We start from the raw sequence: 21,854 nt of genomic DNA on the forward strand, positions 1-21,854 counted from the left end.
ATTCTCATCTCATACAGCAACCATTCATCACATAGCGTCAAACCATCCTCAGCATGCCAGAAACCTAGGCCTCCGTTTTCTAAATTTTCCAAATAATATCATCTAAAACCTCTAAAATCTTTCTGAATAATTTAAGTGTCTAAAACTAGGCCCAAGAGTCCTAAAATGGTGTTAGAGAAGCTTACAAGCTTGTTGGGAAGGTAGAATAGTTGAAAATAAGTAAATTTGTGAAACAGGATGTGTGCGGCCGCACAGGGGTCTGTGCGTGTGCACGCCCAGGAATTTTAAAATGTGTTCGTACGCAGAGCGGTGTCCGTACGCATAGGTGACAAAACTTTCAGAATCTGTTCACTCGCATAACCTGTGCCAGCACCCCCAATAGATTGGCCTTCCCAATGTGTACGTCTGCACAAGCCTGTGCGTCCGCACAGGTTGAAATTTTCCCTTAGATATGTGCGTGCACAAGCTGTGCTAGCATGGAAGATAAAATGCACTTCCCTACCAGTGCGTGTGCACAGGTATGTGTGTCCGCACAGGTCAAAATTTTCGCAGGGTATGCGCCCACACAAGGGTGTGCGTCCGCACATATTAGAAATCATGACATTTTGCAACCTTTCATAATTTCAGATTTCTAACACCAACTTTGAATGATCATAACTTCCTTTACAAAATTCCAAATTTCAGAAACTTTATGTCGATTTAAAGAGTTTTCAAAGATCTTTAATTTTAAATAAATACCACTCAATTTTGAAAACCGAGGCAAAAGTTATGATAAGACAAAATTCACTAAAAACCAACTTTTACCTAATTTCACCATTACCTCAAATTCTTATAAAACACAACCAAAACCACACCAAACCATTCCAGACTTCATTTCTCATCAATATTAACCCTTTATATCATATAATACTGAGCACACCATAATTTCCTTTACCATTCATCATCCTCAACTTCTACATCAATAAATCACATTATAATCAATTCTCATTAATACTTTTCCAACTACCTTACCAAATTATCAACATTATCATCATATATACTAATACAATCTACTTCTCAACCTCACAATTCATTCATCCTTATCATATCATTATTAATCATCATAATCAAACTCAACAACAATCAATTCGTCATAAATCAACATACAACCACATTCAATACTCATCAACCATTTTTAATTCAAACCTATCCTATGGGTCACTAGCCTAAGTGTCCATGAATATTATATACTACATTGAAGAAACCGAAACCATACCTTTGTCGATTTCCAATATGTACCAAAACCCTAAATTGAGCCCAAGACAAGCTTTCAAGCACAATCTATGCCACCAAGAATATCCAACAAGCATCAACAAGCTCCAAACATCACCATAAACAAGCTATATGTACATTAACCATCATAAATCAACCTAGGGCTTAACATAAATATAATCTCACAAGGGTTTAAGATCTCTTACCTTTCCCAACAGATTTGATAGCACAAATCCAAAGCTAAGCATGGATTCGAGCAAACCTAAACATTCAAAATCACAAAAATCCGTTTAACACAAAACCCTAATAAAATCCGAAAATTTGGAGAGCAGAACTGAGAAGATTTCGTGATTACCTTTAGGGTTTCTTGGATGGGTTTTATAGAGCTCTTCACAAGAAACGCGTAGCCGCAAACGGTGCGGTGATCGGAGCTCTATAGCTCAAGATATGAGCTTGGGAAGAAAATGATGAATAGTACCAAAAGAGGGTTTCTTCTTCCTCTCTTCATTTCAGCGTGAGTGTGGATGTGTTTGAATGTTGTTGCTGATTTGGTTCATTAATGAACCCTTTTATATGTTGGGCTTGGGCCCAACTTGGGCCCGGTCCAACTCGTTAGCATTTTTAGCCCGTTCGGCCCAACTTTGGGCCAAATCTTTAACACAAACACCCGATTTTCCATTTCTAATGTTTTTCTAAGATTTTTGACTGTTTCCACTTTTTCTTGTGTAGTACCGGGTAGACTTGAACCGGTTCGTGATTTTTCACAGTTTTTCGTAGAAAACACATTTCCTGACTCAGAAAAACCTAATGAGTCCAAAAATCATATTTAAATCCCCAAATTCTAATCCTAACTTTCCAGAATTTAATTTGGGCATTTAAATGATTTTATCTGTGAAAACTCAGGTTCTTATATCCTTCCCTCCTTAAAAAGATTTTCGCCCTCGAAAATCCGAATCACGCAATGTAACTCCACAAAGCGTCCTACTTTCGATGTTGCCAACCCAACAAGTTGCCAAATCATCTCATTCACCATCATCCTATTGTGTCTACGTTCTCTCTCGCTAACTACTCCATAAAACAGTTCACTCGGACAGGCAGAAAAGGAGCAGATTTGGTTAAGCGAACCACGATCACCCAAGCCAAATCAAATCCCGACCTAGTCCTCGGCAAACCAGTCGCAAAATCGATCACGATTTCTTCCCACCTCTATTGAGGAATCTCAAGAGACTGCATCATTCCAGACTGCTTCTGATGCCCTATCTTCGCCTTCTAACACGTTAAACACTTGGATACTACTGTAGCTACATTACTTTTCATCTCAGGTCACCAGAACGTCTTCTTCAAGTCATATTGCATCTTCGCACTTTCGTGATGTATAGGAAATCCACTGTAGTTAGCCGTCGACAACGAGTCTTGCCTCAACCTCCCGACAACTGGTATGCAAATTCTCCCTCTGTATCCCTGAAATTCTTCACCATCCTTAGTGAAATTCTCACGCCCCTTATCACCAACTGGTTGGAACAATTTTTGAAGCTCCCGTTCATCTTGCTGAGCCCTCTGAATCTCCGTCTTAAATGCGCTTGGAATCTACAACTAGTTCAAACAAGTTCTTTTGGCAACCTCACCAATGTCCAGCTTAAGATCCACAACTTATCCACTAGCTCCTCTTCCTTGATTCTCATGCAATCGATTGTTAAAGATCTCCGACAAAACGTATGCGACCACCTTCGCCTTTCTAGGGTGATATCTCATTTTCAAAATTGTAGTCCTTTAAGCAACTCCATCAATCTTCTCTGACGCATACTAAGCCCTTTCGAATCAAGGATGTACTTGACACCCTGATGATCAGAAAGGACGCTAAACTTCCTTCCATACATGGGGTGCTTCCAAATCTTCAGTGCAAACACAATCGCTGCTAATTCCAAGTCATGAGTTGGGTAGTTCACCTCATGCGGTTTCAGCTGACGCAATGCGTATGCCACCACATTCCGGTGTTGTATCAACACGCAACCTAAACCCATCAGAGAAGCATCACGATACACTTTGAACGGTTCATGCGGTTCCGGTAAAACTAAAATAGGTGCTGAAGTTAACCTCTGCTTCAAAGTCTATAAACTCTCTTCGCACTCCAACATCCATACGAGTGGCACTTCTTTCCTTGTCAATTTTGTCATCGATAATACAATCCGGGAAAATCCTTCGATAAACCTCCTATAATACCCGGCTAAACCCAAGAAGCTTCTGACTTCCGTCACCGTTGTCGGTCTTTCCCATTCCATCACCTTTTCCACCATAGAAGGATCTACAGTTATTCCTCCTTTGCTCACCATGTCACCTAAGAACTTTACTTCCTCCTTCTCAAACTCACACTTTGACAACTTAGCGTACAACTTCCACTGCATCACTCTGATTATTGTAATTAAGAATCCGAAAATTTTTCTTAAACCAAATATCAATTTTGTAATATTTGTCAAAACCTTTAAAACAAGTTCAATCTAAATGAGTCCATGGTTAAAACTTTATTAAAAGATTCAAAAACCATTTATTTATAAATCAAGCATTTTAAAGCGTGATTTGCCTAAATTCATTGAAATTTCAATAATGTACCTATTTAATGCTTTGAGTTGCTAGCACCAAATTGATTTAGAAATTGACTTTTTGTCTCTTATTTGGTACAATTTTTAACAAGTACATATTGAATTTAGTGAATTGAATAGAATTCCTTGTTCATTATGGTTTTTAAGTCAATATAATCACATCACAAGGCATTTGCTCCTTGTTAATGCTTTACATTTGTTTGAGTTGACTTGACTTGATTCTTATCAAGACTTGTCACTTTTTGTAGCAAGCACCTTCCCATGTGATTATTTGATTATTCTTAAGGATGAATAAGTACTTTCTCCTCTTTATTGCATTGGTTATTGTTTGTTGTGCTATTTTATGTCAATTTTTCTCTTTCACTTGAACAACTTCAATATCCAATAACTCCTACATTCAATTCACTCTTGTTGGTAGTTGCCTAAGTTTGCTTGTCCTTAATTGATGCTCATCTATTACTTGCATCTTAGGCCATTTAATTGAGGAATTCATGCTTACTTTTTCATTGTGAGGATGTGGTGCACGAAATTGCAATCACACTTTTGCAACCCCGCACAACTAACCAGCAAGTGCACTGGGTCGTCCAAGTAATACCTTGCGTGAGCAAGGGTCGATCCCACGGAGATTGTCGGCTTGGAGCAAGCTATGGTTATCTTGTAAATCTTAGTCAGGATATCAGAAACTATCAGGATTGATTGTGAAAAGCTAAAGAACATGAAATGATTACTTGTTTTGCAGTAATGGAGAATAGGTTGAGGTTTGGAGATGCTCCATCTTCTGAATCTCTGCTTTCCTACTGTCTTCTTCTTCAAACACGCAAGTCTCCTTCCATGGCAAGCTGTATGTAGGGTTTCACCGTTGTCAATGGCTACCTCCCATCCTCTCAGTGAAAACGATTGCATATGCTCTGTCACAGCACGCGGAATTCATCTATCGGTTCTCGGTCAGGCCGGAATAGAATCCAGTGATTCTTTTGCGTCTGTCACTAACGCCCCGCCTGCTAGGAGTTTGAAGCACGTCACAGTCATTCAATCATTGAATCCTACTCAGAATACCACAGACAAGGTTTAGACCTTCCGGATTCTCTTGAATGCCGCCATCAATTCTAGCTTATACCACGAAGATTCCGGTTAAAGAACCCAAGAGATAACTACTTAATCTAAGGTAGAACGGAGGTGGTTGTCAAGCACGCGTTCATAGTTGAGAATGATGATGATTGTCACGGATCATCACATTCATCCGGGTTAAGAACAAGTATTATCTTAGAATGGAAGCAAGCATGATTGAATGAGAAACAGTAGTAGTTGCATTAATCCATCAAGACACAGCAGAGCTCCTCACCCCCAACCATGGGGTTTAGAGACTCATGCCGTGGAAAGTACACAAAGAGAACGTGTAAAGTGTCATGAGGTACAGATACAATGTCAAAAGATCCTATTAATAGTAGACTAGTAGCCTAGGGTGTACAGAAATGAGTAAATGACGTAAAAATCCACTTCTGGGTCCACTTGGTGTGTGCTTGGGCTGAGCAATGAAGCATTTTCGTGTAGAGACCTTTTCTGGAGTTAAACGCCAGCTTTCATGCCAGTTCGGGCGTTTAACTCCAAGTTTTATGCCAGTTCCGGCGTTTAACGCTGGAATTTCTGAGGGAGACTTTGAGCGCCGGTTTGGGCCATCAAATCTTGGGCAAAGTATGGACTATCATATATTGATGGAAATCCCAGGAAGTCTACTTTCCAATGCCGTTGAGAGGGCGCCAATTGGGATTCTGTAGCTCCAGAAAATCCGCTTCGAGTGCAGGGAGGTCAGAGTCCAACAGCATCTGCAGTCCTTTTGGTCTCTGAATCAGATTTTTGCTCAGGACCCTAAATTTCAGCCAGAAAATACCTGAAATCACAGAAAAACACACAAACTCATAGTAAAGTCCAGAAAAGTGAATTTTAGCTAAAAACTAATAAAAATATACTAAAAACTAACTAGATCATACTAAAAACATACTAAAAACAATGCCAAAAAGCATACAAATTATCCGCTCATCACAACACCAAACTTAAATTGTTGCTTGTCCCCAAGCAACTAAAAATCAAAATAGGATAAAAAGAAGAGAATATACTATAGACTCCAAAATATCAAGGAAACATAGCTCCAATTAGATGAGCGGGACTAGTAGCTTTTTGCCTCCGAACAGTTTTGGCATCTCACTCTATCCCTTGAAGTTCAGAATGATTGGCATCTATAAGAACTCAGAACTCAGATAGTGTTATTGATTCTCTTAGTTGAGCATAATGATTCTTGAACACAGCTAGTGTATGAGTCTTGGCTGTGGCCCAAAGCACTCTGTCTTCCAGTATTACCACCGGATACATACATGCCACAGACACATAATTGGGTGAACCTTTTCAGATTGTGACCCAGCTTTGCTAGAGTCCCCAATTAGAGGTGTCCAGGGTTCTTAAGCACACTCTTTTTGCCTTGGATCACAACTTTATTTCTTTCTTTTTCTTTTTCTTTTCTTCTTCTCTTTTTTTTTCGAAATTTTTTTTTGTATTCACTGCTTTTTCTTGCTTCAAGAATCAGTCTAATGATTTTAGATCCTCAATAACAGTTCTCTTTTTCCTCATTCTTTCAAGAGCCAACAATTTTAACATTCTCAAAACAACAAATTCAAGAGACATATGCACTGTTCAAGCATTCATTCAGAAAGCAAAAAGTATTGTCACCACATCAAACTAATTCAACTAGTTTCAATGATAAATTTCAAAATCCTGTACTTCTTGTTCTTTTGTGATTAAAGCATTTTTCATTTAAGAGAGGTGATGGACTCATAGGACATTCATATCTTTAAGGCATAAAATTTCAATTTTATTAATTATGAATTAAGAACAAGACTCAAAAATAGATTTAAGACTAAAAAAAATAAAAATAGAAAACAAAATAAAAGAAAAAGAAAACGCAAAAACATAGGCTCCTAATGATAGAGATTTTCACAGAGTTAGGACTCAACAACCTTGATTTTGAGAAGTGGATGCTCCCTCAGCTTGAGAGGAGAGCTTTTGGCGTTTCAACTCTTGGAGTTCACGCCCCTGCTTCTCTTGTTCCTTCAGCAATTTGCAGAGCATGCAGTTCTGATTCTGCTGTTCTTCCTTCAGTTGCTCCATAGTCTCTTGCAACTTGGTGATAGATGCTTCTAGGCTGGTCCAGTAGTCAATTCTTGGGAATTCAGGGAGGAATTCCTGCACCCTCCTCTTGATAGAGTTGTCTTGCACTTGTCCTTCCATTGACTTCTTGGTGATTGGGTGTTCAATGGGTATGAACTCATCTACTCCCATCTTCACCCCAGCCTCTTTACAGAGCAAGGAGATCAGGCTTGGATAAGCCAATTTGGCTTCAGTGGAATTCTTATTTGCAATTTTGTAGATCTCACAAGCAATCACATGATGAACCTCCACTTCTTTTCCAAGCATAATGCAATGAATCATCACTGCTCTCTTGATGGTGACCTCAGAACGGTTGCTAGTGGGCAATATGGAACGCCCAATAAAGTCTAGCCAACCTCTTGCAATTGGTTTGAGGTCTCCCCTCTTGAGTTGGTTTGGGACACCCTTTGAATTGGTTATCCACTTAGTCCCAGGGAGGCATATGTCCTCTAGAACTTGATCCAACCCTTTATCTGCTCTCACCATCCTCCTATTAAAGGATTCAAGATCATCTTGCAGTTGAGGTAGTTTGAAGATTTCTCTTATTTTGTCTAGATGGAAGTACATAACTTTCCCTCTGACCATGGTTCTGTAGGTATGGTAAGCAGTTCCAGTCATTCTTTGCTTATCTGTTAGCCACAGATTAGAGTAGAATTCCTGAACCATGTTCCTTCCAACCTTTATTTCAGGATTGGTCAGAACTTCCCATCCTCTGTTTCGAATTTGCTCTTGGATCCCCGGATATTCATCTTCTTTCAGATCAAATTTAACTTCCGGGATCACTGACCTCAGACCCATTATTTTGTGATAATGGTCTTCATGTTCTTTGGTTAAGAACTTCTCTTGATTCCAAAGATTCTTTGGATTATTCTCTTTCTTTCCTCTTAAATTGGTTTGTTTTCCTTTAGGAGCCATGATCTTGATGAATCTTGGCTTAGTGATCACGGAAAAGCACACCAAACTTAGAGGTTTGCTTGTCCTCAAGCAAAAAGAAAAGAAAGAAGAGAAGAGAGAGAGAGAGGAAGAGGAAATTCGAATGGTGTGGGGAATGAGGGGTGGCAAACGTTTATTTATAGAGTGGGGGGAGAGATTTTCGAAAAAAAAAGAAAAATTTGAAAGGAGATTTGAGGAGATATGGAAAGAAATTGAAAGAAGGGTGAGTTTTTGAACAAAATTTGGGAATGATTTGAAGAATGATTTTAAATTTTTTAAAATTTGAAAGTGAATGATGAGAGATTGAAATGTATTTTTGTGAAAAAATATGGGTGAGAAAAGGAAAGTTTGAAAAAATATGATTTGAAAACAAAATTGTGGTCCCCCCACCTTTCTGGCGTTAAACGCCCAGAATGGCACTCATTCTGGCGTTTAACGCCCAATTGGCACCCCTTTTGGGCGTTTAACGCCCAGCCAGGTGCCCTGGCTGGCGTTAAACGCCAGAAATCCTTTAGCACTGGGCGTTTTTCTGAACGCCCAGGATGCTGCACACCTGGCGTTAAACGCCCAGAATGGTGCCCATTCTGGCGTTTAACGCCCAAAATGGCACCATTCCTGGCATTAAACGCCCAGAATGGTACCCATTCTGGCGTTTAACGCCCAAAATGCCTCTTACTGGCATTTTTTCGCCAGTAAGCTCTTTTTCTCTGCTTTTTGAGCTGAATCCTTCTGTAACTCTGTGAATTCCTTCATTTTTGATACTTGCCTCTGTAAGAACAAATCATACAACCTACTAATGACTGGGTTGCCTCCCAGCAAGCGCTTCTTTACTGTCTTTAGCTGGACCTTCACTGAGAATCACTCAAGTCTCAGTTTTGAGCATTCCTGCTCAAAGTTTCCTTCAAGATAATGCTTGATTCTCTGTCCATTAACAATGAACCTTTTGTCGGAATCAGTATCCTGAAGCTCAACATATCCATATGGTGACACTCCTGTAATCACATACGGACCCCTCCACCGGGATTTGAGTTTTTCTGGAAACAGTCTGAGCCTAGAGTTGAAGAGCAGAACTTTTTGTCCTGGCTCAAAGACTCTGGTTGACAACTTCTTGTCATGCCATTTCTTTGCCTTTTCCTTATAAATTTTTGCATTTTCAAAGGCATTGAGTCTGAACTCCTCTAGCTCATTTAGCTGGAGCAATCTTTTTTCACCAGCTAACTGTGCATCCATGTTTAGGAATCTGGTTGCCCAGTAGGCCTTATGTTCCAGTTCCACAGGCAAATGACAGGCCTTCCCATACACCAGTTGGTATGGAGAGGTTCCTATAGGAGTCTTGAATGCTGTTCTGTATGCCCACAGAGCATCATCCAAGCTCTTTGCCCAATCCTTTCTTCGGGCTATCACAGTCCGTTCCAGGATTCTCTTTAGTTCTCTGTTAGAGACTTCAGCTTGCCCATTTGTCTGTGGATGGTACGGAGTTGCCACTTTGTGGCTAATTCCATATCTAACCATAGCAGAGTATAGCTGTTTGTTGCAGAAATGAGTGCCCCTGTCACTGATTAGCACTCTGGGAACACCAAATCTGCTGAAGATGTGTTTCTGGAGGAATTTCAGCACAGTTTTGGTATCATTAGTGGGTGTAGCAATTGCTTCTACCCACTTAGATACATAGTCCACTGCCACCAGAATGTAAGTGTTTGAGTATGATGGTGGGAATGGCCCCATGAAGTCAATTCCCCATACATCAAACAATTCTATCTCTAATATCCCTTGTTGAGGCATGGCATATCCATGAGGCAGGTTACCAGCTCTTTGGCAACTGTCACAGTTACGCACAAACTCTCGGGAATCTTTATAGAGAGTAGGCCAGTAGAAGCCACATTGGAGGACTTTAGTGGTTGTTCGCTCACTTCCAAAATGTCCTCCATATTGTGATCCATGGCAGTGCCATAGGATCCTTTGTGCTTCTTCTCTGGGTACACATCTGCGGATCACTCCGTCAGCACATCTCTTAAAGAGATATGGTTCATCCCAGAGGTAGTACTTGGCATCTGAAATTAATTTCTTTCTTTGCACGTAGCTGTACTCCTTGGGAATGAACCTCACAGCTTTATAATTTGCAATATCTGCAAACCATGGAGCTTCCTGAATGGCAAAGAGTTGCTCATCTGGAAAAGTCTCAGAAATCTCAGTAGAAGGGAGGGACGCCCCAGCTACTGGTTCTATTCGGGACAGATGATCAGCTACTTGGTTCTCTGTCCCTTTTCTGTCTCTTATTTCTATATCAAACTCTTGCAGAAGCAACACCCATCTTATAAGCCTGGGTTTTGAATCCTGCTTTGTGAGTAAGTATTTAAGAGCAGCATGGTCAGTGTACACAACCACTTTGGACCCCACTAGATAGGATCTAAACTTGTCAATGGCATAGACCACTGCAAGTAACTCTTTTTCTGTGGTTGTGTAGTTCTTTTGTGCGTCATTTAGAACACGGCTGGCATAGTAAATGACGTGCAGAAGCTTGTTATGCCTCTGTCCCAATACTGCACCAATGGCATGGTCACTGGCATCACACATTAGTTCAAATGGTAATGTCCAATCTGGTGCAGAGATGACTGGTGCTGTGACCAGCTTAGCTTTTCAGGGTCTCAAATGCTTGCAGACACTGTGTGTCAAATACAAATGGTGTGTCTGCAGCTAACAGGTTACTCAGAGGTTTTGCAATTTTCGAAAAATCCTTTATAAACCTTCTGTAAAATCCTGCATGCCCCAGAAAACTTCTGATTGCCTTAACATTGGCAGGTGGTGGTAATTTTTCAATTACCTCTACCTTTGCCTTATCCACCTCTATTCCCCTGCTTGAAATTTTGTGCCCAAGGACAATTCCTTCAGTCACCATAAAGTGACATTTCTCCCAGTTTAAAACCAGGTTAGTCTCTTGGCACCTTTTCAAGACAAGTGCTAGGTGATTAAGACAGGAGCTAAATGAGTCTCCATATACTGAAAAGTCATCCATGAAGACTTCCAGAAATTTCTCTACCATATCTGAGAAGATAGAGAGCATGCACCTCTGAAAGGTTGCAGGTGCATTGCACAGACCAAAAGGCATCCTCCTGTAGGCAAACACGCCAGAAGGGCAAGTGAATGCTGTTTTCTCTTGGTCCTGAGGATCTACTGCAATTTGGTTGTAGCCTGAATAGCCATCCAAAAAGCAGTAATAATCATGGCCAGCTAGTCTTTCTAGCATATGGTCTATGAATGGTAAAGGGAAATGATCCTTTCTGGTGGCTGTATTGAGCCTTCTGTAATCAATACACATGCGCCACCCTGTGACTGTCCTAGTAGGAACCAGTTCATTTTTTTCATTATGAACCACTGTCATGCCTCCCTTTTTGGGAACAACTTGGACAGGGCTCACCCAGGGGCTATCAGAAATAGGATAAATAATCCCAGCCTCTAGTAATTTAGTGACTTCTTTCTGCACCACCTCCTTCATGGCAGGATTTAGCCTCCTCTGTGGTTGGACCACTGGTTTGGCATTATCCTCCAATAGGATCTTGTGCATGCATCTAGCTGGGCTAATGCCCTTAAGATCACTTATGGACCACCCAAGAGCTGTCTTGTGTGTCCTTAGCACTTGAATCAGTGCTTCCTCTTCCTGTGAATTTAAAGCAGAGCTTATAATCACTGGAAAAGTGTCACCCTTTCCCAGAAATGCATATTTCAGGGATGGTGGTAGTGGTTTGAGTTCAGGCTTGGGAGGCTTATCCTCCTCCTGAGGAATTTTCAAAAATTCCTTTGCTTCCTCTAGTTCTTCTTGATCAGGTTGAGCATCCTTGAAGATGTCCTCAAGCTCTGATTCTAGGCTTTTAGCCATATTGATCTCTTCTACCAGAGAGTCAATAATGTCAGCGCCCATGCAGTCATTTGGTGTGTCTGGATGCTGCATAGCTTTTACAGCATTCAACTTGAACTCATCCTCATTGACTCTCAAGGTTACTTCCCCTTTTTGTACATCAATGAGAGTTCGTCCAGTTGCTAGGAAAGGTCTTCCTAGAATGAGGGTTGCACTCTTGTGCTCCTCCATTTCCAGCACTACAAAGTCAGTGGGAAAGGCGAATGGCCCAACCTTGACAATCATGTCCTCAATTATGCCTGATGGGTATTTAATGGAGCCATCAGCAAGTTGGAGGCATATCCGGGTTGGTTTGACTTCTCCAGTCAACCCAAGCTTTCTGATAGTGGATGCAGGTATTAGATTGATGCTTGCTCCAAGATCACATAGAGCTGTCTTGGTGCAAGCACCTTCCAATGTGCATGGTATCATAAAGCTCCCTGGATCTTGAAGCTTTTCTGGTAAGCTCTTTAATATGACTGCACTGCATTCTTCAGTGAGAAACACTTTTTCAGTTTCTCTCCAATCCTTCTTATGACTTAAGATTTCTTTCATGAATTTAGCATAAGAAGGTATTTGCTCAAGTGCCTCTGCAAACGGAATCTTTATTTCAAGAGTCCTTAGATAGTCTGCAAAGCGGGCAAATTGCTTATCCTGTTCCGCTTGGCGGAGTTTTTGAGGATAAGGCATCTTGGCTTTATATTCTTCAACCTTAGATGCTGCAGGTTTATTCCTTACAGAAGTGGTTGAAGAAGCCTTGTTAGAGGGATTACTGTCAGCACTTTCAGGTGTCTGATTCTCCCCAGGCATCTGAACGCCAGGATTGGGTGGAAATTGGGCGTTTAACGCCAACTTTTCCCCCTTTTCTGGCGTTTGAACGCCAGAACTGGGCAAGGAATAGGCGTTTAACACCAGCTTTCCTTCCCTTTCTGGCGTCTGAACGCCAATGACATTCCTCTCTGGGCTCTTACTGTCCTCAGAGGGATTTTGAACAGTGGTTTGGTTGTCCTCTGTCAATTGTTCCTTGTTTGGCTTTTTACTCTTTTGAGCAGTGTTATTCAGGGTCTTTCCACTCCTCAATTGAACTGCTTGACATTCCTCTGTTATCTGTTTAGATATTTGCTGTTTTGCTTGATTTAACTGCAGTTCTATGCTCTTGTTAGCAACTTTAGTTTCATGGAGCATCTCTTTAAAGTCTGCTAACTGTTCTGTCATCAGGAGCAATTGTTGATTAAGCTCAATTATTTGTTCTTGAGGACTAGGGTCAGTGACTACTGCCATGGCTTCCTCTTTTGGAGAGAACTCATTGCTAGAGTACAAATATTGGTTTCTAGCAACAGTGTCTATAAGCTCTTGAGCTTCTTCAATTGTCTTCCTCATGTGTATAGATCCACCAGCTGAGTGGTCTAAAGACATCTGAGCTTTTTCTGTAAGCCCATAGTAGAAAATGTCTAACTGTACCCACTCTGAAAACATTTCAGAGGGACATTTCCTTAGCATACCTCTATACCTCTCCCAGGCATTATAAAGGGATTCATTATCCTCTTGTTTAAAGCCTTGGATGTCCAGTCTTAACTGTGTCATCCTTTTTGGAGGGTAAAAATGATTCAGGAATTTGTCTAACAACTGTTTCCATGTCTTTATGCTTGCTGTAGGTTGGTTATTCAACCACCTTTTAGCTTGATCTTTTACAGCAAATGGAAACAGTAATAGTCTGTAGACATCCTGATCTACCTCTTTATCATGTACTATGTTAGCAATTTGTAAAAACTGTGCCAGAAACTCAGTAGGTTCTTCCTGTGGAAGACCGGAATACTGGCAGTTTTGCTGCACTATGATAATGAGTTGAGGATTTAGTTCAAAGCTGCTTGCTTTGATGGGAGGTGTACAGATGCTACTCCCATATGCAGCTGTAATGGGTTAGCATATGACCCCAGAGTCCTTTTGGACTGATTAATCCCACTTAGGTCCATAATGGACAAAAGGGAAATGATAATGATTGCAAGGGGATAAATTTTGTTTTTTTTTTTTTGAATTTACGAAAAAATTGAATAAAACAAAATAAAATTAAAATAAAAATTCGAAAATCAAAAAGAAAATAAGATCAAAGCAAATTGAAAACTGAATCAATGAGTTAATCAAAAAGATTTTGAAAACAGCAATTAAAAAGATATGATTGAAAAATTTTTATGAAAAAGATTTGATTTTGAAAAGAGGAAAGAGAAAAACACAAAAAGACACCAAACTTAAAATTTTTAGAAAATCAAACACACAGTTTTCAAAAATTTTTAAGGGAAAAACACAAAGAGGACACCAAACTTAGAATTTTTATAAATCAAAAAGGGACTAAGAACATGCAAAAATCAAAAATTAAAAGAAAAACAAAGGCATGCAATTGACACCAAACTTAGAATATGAAACTAGACTCAACTAAAAGACTCTAAACCAACAAAAATAAAACAGTCCTAATCTAAGCAACAAGATAAGCCGTCAGTTGTCCAAACTCAACAATCCCCGGCAACGGTGCCAAAAACTTGGTGCACGAAATTGCAATCACACTTTTGCAACCCCGCACAACTAACCAGCAAGTGCACTGGGTCGTCCAAGTAATATCTTGCGTGAGCAAGGGTCGATCCCACAGAGATTGTCGGCTTGGAGCAAGCTATGGTTATCTTGTAAATCTTAGTCAGGATATCAGAAACTATCAGGATTGATTGTGAAAAGCTAAAGAACATGAAATGATTACTTGTTTTGCAGTAATGGAGAATAGGTTGAGGTTTGGAGATGCTCCATCTTCTGAATCTCTGCTTTCCTACTGTCTTCTTCTTCAAACACGCAAGTCTCCTTCCATGGCAAGCTGTATGTAGGGTTTCACCGTTGTCAATGGCTACCTCCCATCCTCTCAGTGAAAACGATTGCATATGCTCTGTCACAGCACGCGGAATTCATCTGTCGGTTCTCGGTCAAGCCGGAATAGAATCCAGTGATTCTTTTGCGTCTGTCACTAACGCCCCGCCTGCTAGGAGTTTGAAGCACGTCACAGTCATTCAATCATTGAATCCTACTCAGAATACCACAGACAAGGTTTAGACCTTCCGGATTCTCTTGAATGCCGCCATCAATTCTAGCTTATACCACGAAGATTCCGGTTAAAGAACCCAAGAGATAACTACTTAATCTAAGGTAGAACGGAGGTGGTTGTCAAGCACGCGTTCATAGTTGAGAATGATGATGATTGTCACGGATCATCACATTCATCCGGGTTAAGAACAAGTATTATCTTAGAATGGAAGCAAGCATGATTGAATGAGAAACAGTAGTAGTTGCATTAATCCATCAAGACACAGCAGAGCTCCTCACCCCCAACCATGGGGTTTAGAGACTCATGCCGTGGAAAGTACACAAAGAGAACGTGTAAAGTGTCATGAGGTACAGATACAATGTCAAAAGATCCTATTAATAGTAGACTAGTAGCCTAGGGTGTACAGAAATGAGTAAATGACGTAAAAATCCACTTCTGGGTCCACTTGGTGTGTGCTTGGGCTGAGCAATGAAGCATTTTCGTGTAGAGACCTTTTCTGGAGTTAAACGCCAGCTTTCATGCCAGTTCGGGCGTTTAACTCCAAGTTTTATGCCAGTTCCGGCGTTTAACGCTGGAATTTCTGAGGGAGACTTTGAGCGCCGGTTTGGGCCATCAAATCTTGGGCAAAGTATGGACTATCATATATTGCTGGAAAGCCCAGGAAGTCTACTTTCCAATGCCGTTGAGAGGGCGCCAATTGGGATTCTGTAGCTCCAGAAAATCCGCTTCGAGTGCAGGGAGGTCAGAGTCCAACAGCATCTGCAGTCCTTTTCCGTCTCTGAATCAGATTTTTGCTCAGGACCCTAAATTTCAGCCAGAAAATACCTGAAATCACAGAAAAACACACAAACTCATAGTAAAGTCCAGAAAAGTGAATTTTAGCTAAAAACTAATAAAAATATACTAAAAACTAACTAGATCATACTAAAAACATACTAAAAACAATGCCAAAAAGCATACAAATTATCCGCTCATCAGGATGCCACTTTAACCGGCCATTGTGTGTACTCCACACCACTATCACTACAAAAAAACAGGGTTAAAACGGCGGTTATTTTTGGTAATTATGGCGGTTAGAACCGCCATTATTACCGAAAATGGCGCCTCCAAGAAACGCCGTTATTCTGGGCGCCATTCTGGTTATTACGGCGATTTTCAGAAAATCGCCACAATTACCAGAGGTTAATACGGCGGTTTTTTGAGGGTTAAAATGGCGGTTTGTAACCATCATTATTTCCGTATAAAATGGCGGTTTTTGAATTGTTTAAAATGGTGGTTATAACCGCCGTTTTTACCAGGATGTTGTGGCATCATTTCCATTTAAAATGGCGGTTTTTAACCGCCATTTTTACCATTATAACCGCCATTTTTACCAAGTTATAATGGCATCTTTTGGGTTTAAAATGGCAGTTTCTAACCGCCGTTTTTACCCGGTTATAATGGCATCATTTTCGTTTAAAAATGGCAGTTTTTAACCACCATTTTTACTAGCGTATAATGGCATCGTTTTCATTTAAAATAAGGGGGTTTCTAACTGCCGTTTATATCTAATTATGATGACAATTTTATGCTTTTTAAAATAAGATCGAAACCACCAATTTAAAGTGATATTTTCAAAACTCACTTAAAAATCTCGTAATAACCAAAAGGCATAGCCATAAATCAAACATCATAACATGATTTTTTATTCATACATGATCCAAAAGTCATAATCCAAAAATAAAGTATCAAAGTAACATTTTTTAATAATACGTCTTAACAGATAATCCTTAATATACTCCTTAATATACGTCTAAACATATGAAACAAGGTCATGCTTCCTTGTTGCTTGCTCCAGAAAATCTACTTCCTAACTCTTTTGGTGATGGAATCTCAATCTCCTGATCCAATCTCTACAACAAAAATATAATTATTATGAGCACAAAAAATACAAGAAAAAGACATATATTAATAATAAGTGGATATTTATGAATTTGAATTCATCTAAAAAAATTCACATATAAGAGCAAATTAAATATGAGAAAGATTTCAAACACTCATCATACACATTAAATTTAAAAAAATTCATATGCTAATTAATTCTGATCTCTGAAGAAAATTCATATGCTTCATCACTGTGAGATAACCTTATTCATTAATTAACAATTAAATAAGCAAACTAACTCATCATCCATGCATGCAAACTGCTCCCTATATTTTCATGCCCCACAAGCATCAATATTACTGAGAATTTTTTGTTACTGAGCACAAGCTAATGCAGAAATCATGGTTTTAAATTGAAGTTACACCTATTATTGTTGTAATATTTTTATTAAGTCGTGCATATAGATTAAAGCCGTTTCAAGCAAATAATTTAATTTTGTTAATAGGCGCTACTGCTATATGTAACCTACTAACATTAGTTGATCTCGCAGGAACACCAAAATAATAGTTGAAAATATAATAATTAATAAGTATATATATGGTGGACGAAATTGTGATCATATTCATTGTAATTGGATTTTAGAAATTAGCACGAGTGGACACAACTCCGTTCAACTAACCAGCAAATGTACTGGGTCGTCCAAGTAATAAACCTTACGTGAGTAAGGGTCGATCCCACAGAGATTGTTGGTATGAAGCAAGCTATGGTCACCTTGTAAATCTCAGTTAGGCAGAAAAAAGAGGAATTGTGATTATAAATAATAAAAAGGAATAATAAAAGGGATAGAACACTTATGCAGATTCATTGGTGGAAATTTCAGATAAGCGGATGGAGATGCTGCATGGCTCAAGGACGCCTGCCTTCCTACTGCTTCTACTTAATCCTTCTTACTCCTTTCCATGGCAAGCTTTGTATAGGGGTTCACCATCAACTGTGGCTACTTTCTTCCTCTCGGGGAAATATCCTATGCGGCTGTCACTCGCACAGCTAACCAGTCTGGAGGCATCACCCATGGCTGATAGTTACATCCTATCCTCGCAGTGAAAACTAATGCTCACGCACTCTGTCACAGTACGGCTAATCACCGGTTGGTTCCCGCTCCTACTGGAATAGAATCCCTCTTTTGCGTCTGTCACTAACGCCCAGCAGGTTATAGGTTTGAAGCACGTCACAGTCATTCATTACCGGAATCCTACTCGGAATTACACAGACAAGGTTAGACTTTCCGGATTCCCAGGATCCTACTCGGAATACCACAGACAAGGTGAGACTTTCCGGATCCTCATAAATACCGCCATCTATCTAGCTTATACCACGAAGATTCTGTTGGGGAATCTAAGAGATACGCATTCAAGCTCTGTTGCATGTAGAACGGAAGTGGTTGTCAATCACGCGTGTTCATAAGTGAGAATGATAATGAGGGTAATTTAACTCATTACATTCATCATGTTCTTGGGTACGAATGAATATCTTGGAATAAGAATAAGAGAGATTTGAATAAAATACAATAGAATTTCATTAATACTTGAGGTACAGCAGAGCTCCACACCCTTAATCTATGGTGTGCAGAAACTCCACCGTTGAAAATACATAAGTGAAAGAGGTCAGGCATGGCCGAATGGCCAGCCCCCTAAAACGTGATCAATGATCTCCTAAGATGAAGAATAAAACAAAACTGAGACCAAAGATGTCTAATACAATAGATAAATGTTCTATATATACTAGACTAGCTACTAGGGTTTACATGAGTAAGTAATTGATGCATAAATTCACTTCTGGGGCCCACTTGGTGTATGCTTGGGCTGAGCTTGATTAATCCACGAGCTGAGGCATCTCTTGGAGTTGAACTCTGAGTTATGACGTGTTTTGGGCGTTCAACTCCGGATAATGACGTTTTTCTGGCGTTTAACTCCAGACAGCAGCGTGTACTTGGCGTTCAACGCTAAGTTACGTCGTCATTCTTCGAATAAAGTATGGACTATTATATATTGCTGGAAAGCCCTGGATGTCTACTTTCCAACGCCGTTGAGAGCGCGCCAATTGGAGTTCTGTAGCTCCAGAAAATCCATTTCGAGTGCAGGGAGGTCAGATTCCAACAGCATCAGCAGTCCTTTTGTCAGCCTTCTTCAGAGTTTTGCTCAAATCCCTCAATTTCAGTCAGAATTTATCTGAAATCACAGAAAAACACACAAACTCATAGTAAAGTCCAGAAATGTGAATTTAACATAAAAACTAATGAAAACATCCCTAAAAGTAGCTTAAACTTACTAAAAACTATATAAAAACAATGCCAAAAAGCGTATAAATTATCCGCTCATCACAACACCAAACTTAAATTGTTGCTTGTCCCCAAGCAACTGAAAATCAAATAGGATAAAAGAAGAGAATATACTATAAATGCCAAAATATTAATGAATATTAATTTAATTAGATGAGCGGGACTTGTAGCTTTTTGCTTCTGAACAGTTTTGGCATCTCACTTTTTCCTTTGAAGTTTAGAGTGATTGGCTTCTCTAGGAACTTAGAATTTCGGATAGTGTTATTGACTTTCCTAGTTAAGCATGTTGATTCTTGAACACAGCTACTTATGAGTCTTGGCCTTGGCCCTAAGCACTTTGTCTTCCAGTATTACCACCGGATACACAAATGCCACAGACACATAACTGGGTGAACCTTTTCAGATTGTGACTCAGCTTTGCTAAAGTCCCCAGTTAGTGGTGTCCAGAGCTCTTAAGCACACTCTTTTGCTTTGGATCACGACTTTAACCATTCAGTCTCAAGCTTTTCACTTGGACCTTCATGACACAAGCACATGGTTAGGGACAGCTTGATTTAGCCGCTTAGGCCTGGATTTTAATTTCCTTGGGCCCTCCTATCCATTAATGCTCAAAGCCTTGGATCCTTGCTTTAAAATTTTCGCCATTTTTTTTTTCACTGCTTTCTCTTGCTTCAAGAATCAATTTCATGGTGTTTTTCAGATCATCAATAACATTTCTCTTTGTTCCTCATTCTTTCAAGAACCAACAATTTTAACACTCATAAACAACAAGATCAAAAATATGCACTGTTCAAGCATTCATTCAAAAAACAAAAAGTATTGCCACCACATCAATATAATTAAATTAAATTCACTAATAATTTCGAAAATTATGTACTTCTTGTTCTTTTGAATTAAAACATTTTTTTCTTTTAAGATAAGTGAAGGACTAATGGATTTTATTCATAGCTTTAAGGCATGGTTACACACTAATGATCATGAAGTAGAGACACAAAACATGGATAAACATAATACTTAAAAACCGAAAACAGAAAGAAATAAAGAACAAGGAATGAATCCACCTCTAGTGGCGTCGTCTTCTTGAAGGACCAATGATGTTCTTCAACTCTTCTATGTCCCTTCCTTGCCTTTGTTGCTCCTCCCTCATTGCTCTTTGATCTTCTCTTATTTCTTGGAGAGTGAGGGCGTGTTCATGATGTTCCACCCTTAGTTGTTCAACATTATGGCTCAAATCCTCTAAAGAGGTACTGAGTTGCTCCCAATAGTTGTTGGGAGGGAAGTGCATTCCTTGAGGCATTTGTTGATGATGAACTTCCTCATGTTCTTCTTGGGGGCCGTGAGGAATTTCCCTTGTTTGCTCCATCCTCTTCTTTGTGATGGGCTTGTCTTCTTCAATGGAGACATCTCCATCTATGATAACTCCAGCTGAGTAGCATAAATGGCATATAAGATGGGGGAAGGCTAGCCGTGCCATGTATGAAGGCTTGTCAGCTATTTTGTAGAGTTCATTGGAGATGACTTCATGAACTTCCACTTCCTCTCCAATCATGATGCTATGAATTATGATGGCCCGATCCACAGTAACTTCAGATCGGTTGCTTGTAGGGATGATGGATCTTTGGATGAACTCCAACCATCCTCTAGCTACAGGCTTGAGGTCCAGTCTTCTTAGTTGGACCGGTTTGCCTTTGGAGTCTATTCTCCATTGGGCGCCTTCCACACAAATGTCCATTAGGACTTGGTCCAACCTTTGATTGAAGTTGACCCTTCTTGTGTAGGGGCGTTCATCACCTTGCATCATAGGCAAGTGAAACGCCAACCTCACATTTTCCGGACTGAAATCTAAGTATTTCCCCCGAACCATTGTGAGATAGTTCTTTGGATTCGGGTTCATACTTTGATCATGGTTCCTAGTGATCCATGCATTAGCATAGAACTCTTGAACCATCAATATTCCGACTTGTTGCATGGGGTTGGTTATGACTTCCCACCCTCTTCTTTGAATTTCATGTTGGATTTCCGGATACTCATTCTTTTTGAGCTTGAAAGGGACCTCGGGGATCACCTTCTTCTTTGCCACAACATCATAGAAGTGGTCTTGGTGGCTCTTGGAGATGAATCTCTCCTTCTCCCATGACTCAGAAGTGGAAGCTTTTGCCTTCCCTTTTCCTTTTCTTGAGGAAACTCCGGTCTTGGGTGCCATTGATGGTGAATGAAAAATAAAAAGCTTAGGCTTTTTACCACACCAAACTTAAAATTTGCTCGTCCTCGAGCAAAAAAAGAAAAGAAGAGTAGAAGAAGAAGAAGAGAATTGGGAAGAGAGGGAGAGAATTGGTTCGGCTATATGAGAGAAGAAGGGGTTTGTGTTGTGTGAAAATGAAAAGGAAAGGAGAGGTATTTATAGGGAGAGGGAGGGTGGGAGTTCGGCCATTTTGGGTGGGAAAGGGTGGGAAATTGAATTTGAATGTAATGGAGGTAGGTGGGGTTTTTTTTGGGGAAGAGTGGGTTGATGTGAATGGTGAATGGGGTAATTGGGAAGAGGGAGTGAGGTGATTGATGAAGAATATTGGGAATTGTGACATGGGGTATTCAAATCACAAAAATAGGATTAAGAGGTAAGGTGGGAATATGGTAGGTGGGGATCCTGTGGGGTCCACAGATCCTGAGGTGGGGATCCTGTGGGGTCCACAGATCCTGAG

General features: G+C 40.0%; 1 long non-coding RNA gene across 3 annotated transcripts in view; it reads right to left on the reverse strand.

The window, feature by feature from the left end:
- Positions 1 to 21,854, reverse strand: part of LOC112696655 (uncharacterized) — a 285,199-nt gene that overhangs the window by 253,225 nt on the left and 10,120 nt on the right. The window contains exon 7 of one of the 3 annotated variants that reach the window (XR_011862337.1): positions 16,652 to 16,845. The exons of the other annotated variants lie outside the window; for them this stretch is intronic. This is a non-coding gene — a long non-coding RNA (uncharacterized lncRNA). Of the gene's footprint in view, positions 1 to 16,651; positions 16,846 to 21,854 lie in introns of those variants that run through there. 3 annotated transcript variants of the gene reach the window in all.

The sequence above is a fragment of the Arachis hypogaea genome, chromosome 6, assembly GCF_003086295.3.
Source record: "Arachis hypogaea cultivar Tifrunner chromosome 6, arahy.Tifrunner.gnm2.J5K5, whole genome shotgun sequence".
In the NCBI taxonomy this organism is placed as follows: Eukaryota; Viridiplantae; Streptophyta; class Magnoliopsida; order Fabales; family Fabaceae; genus Arachis; species Arachis hypogaea.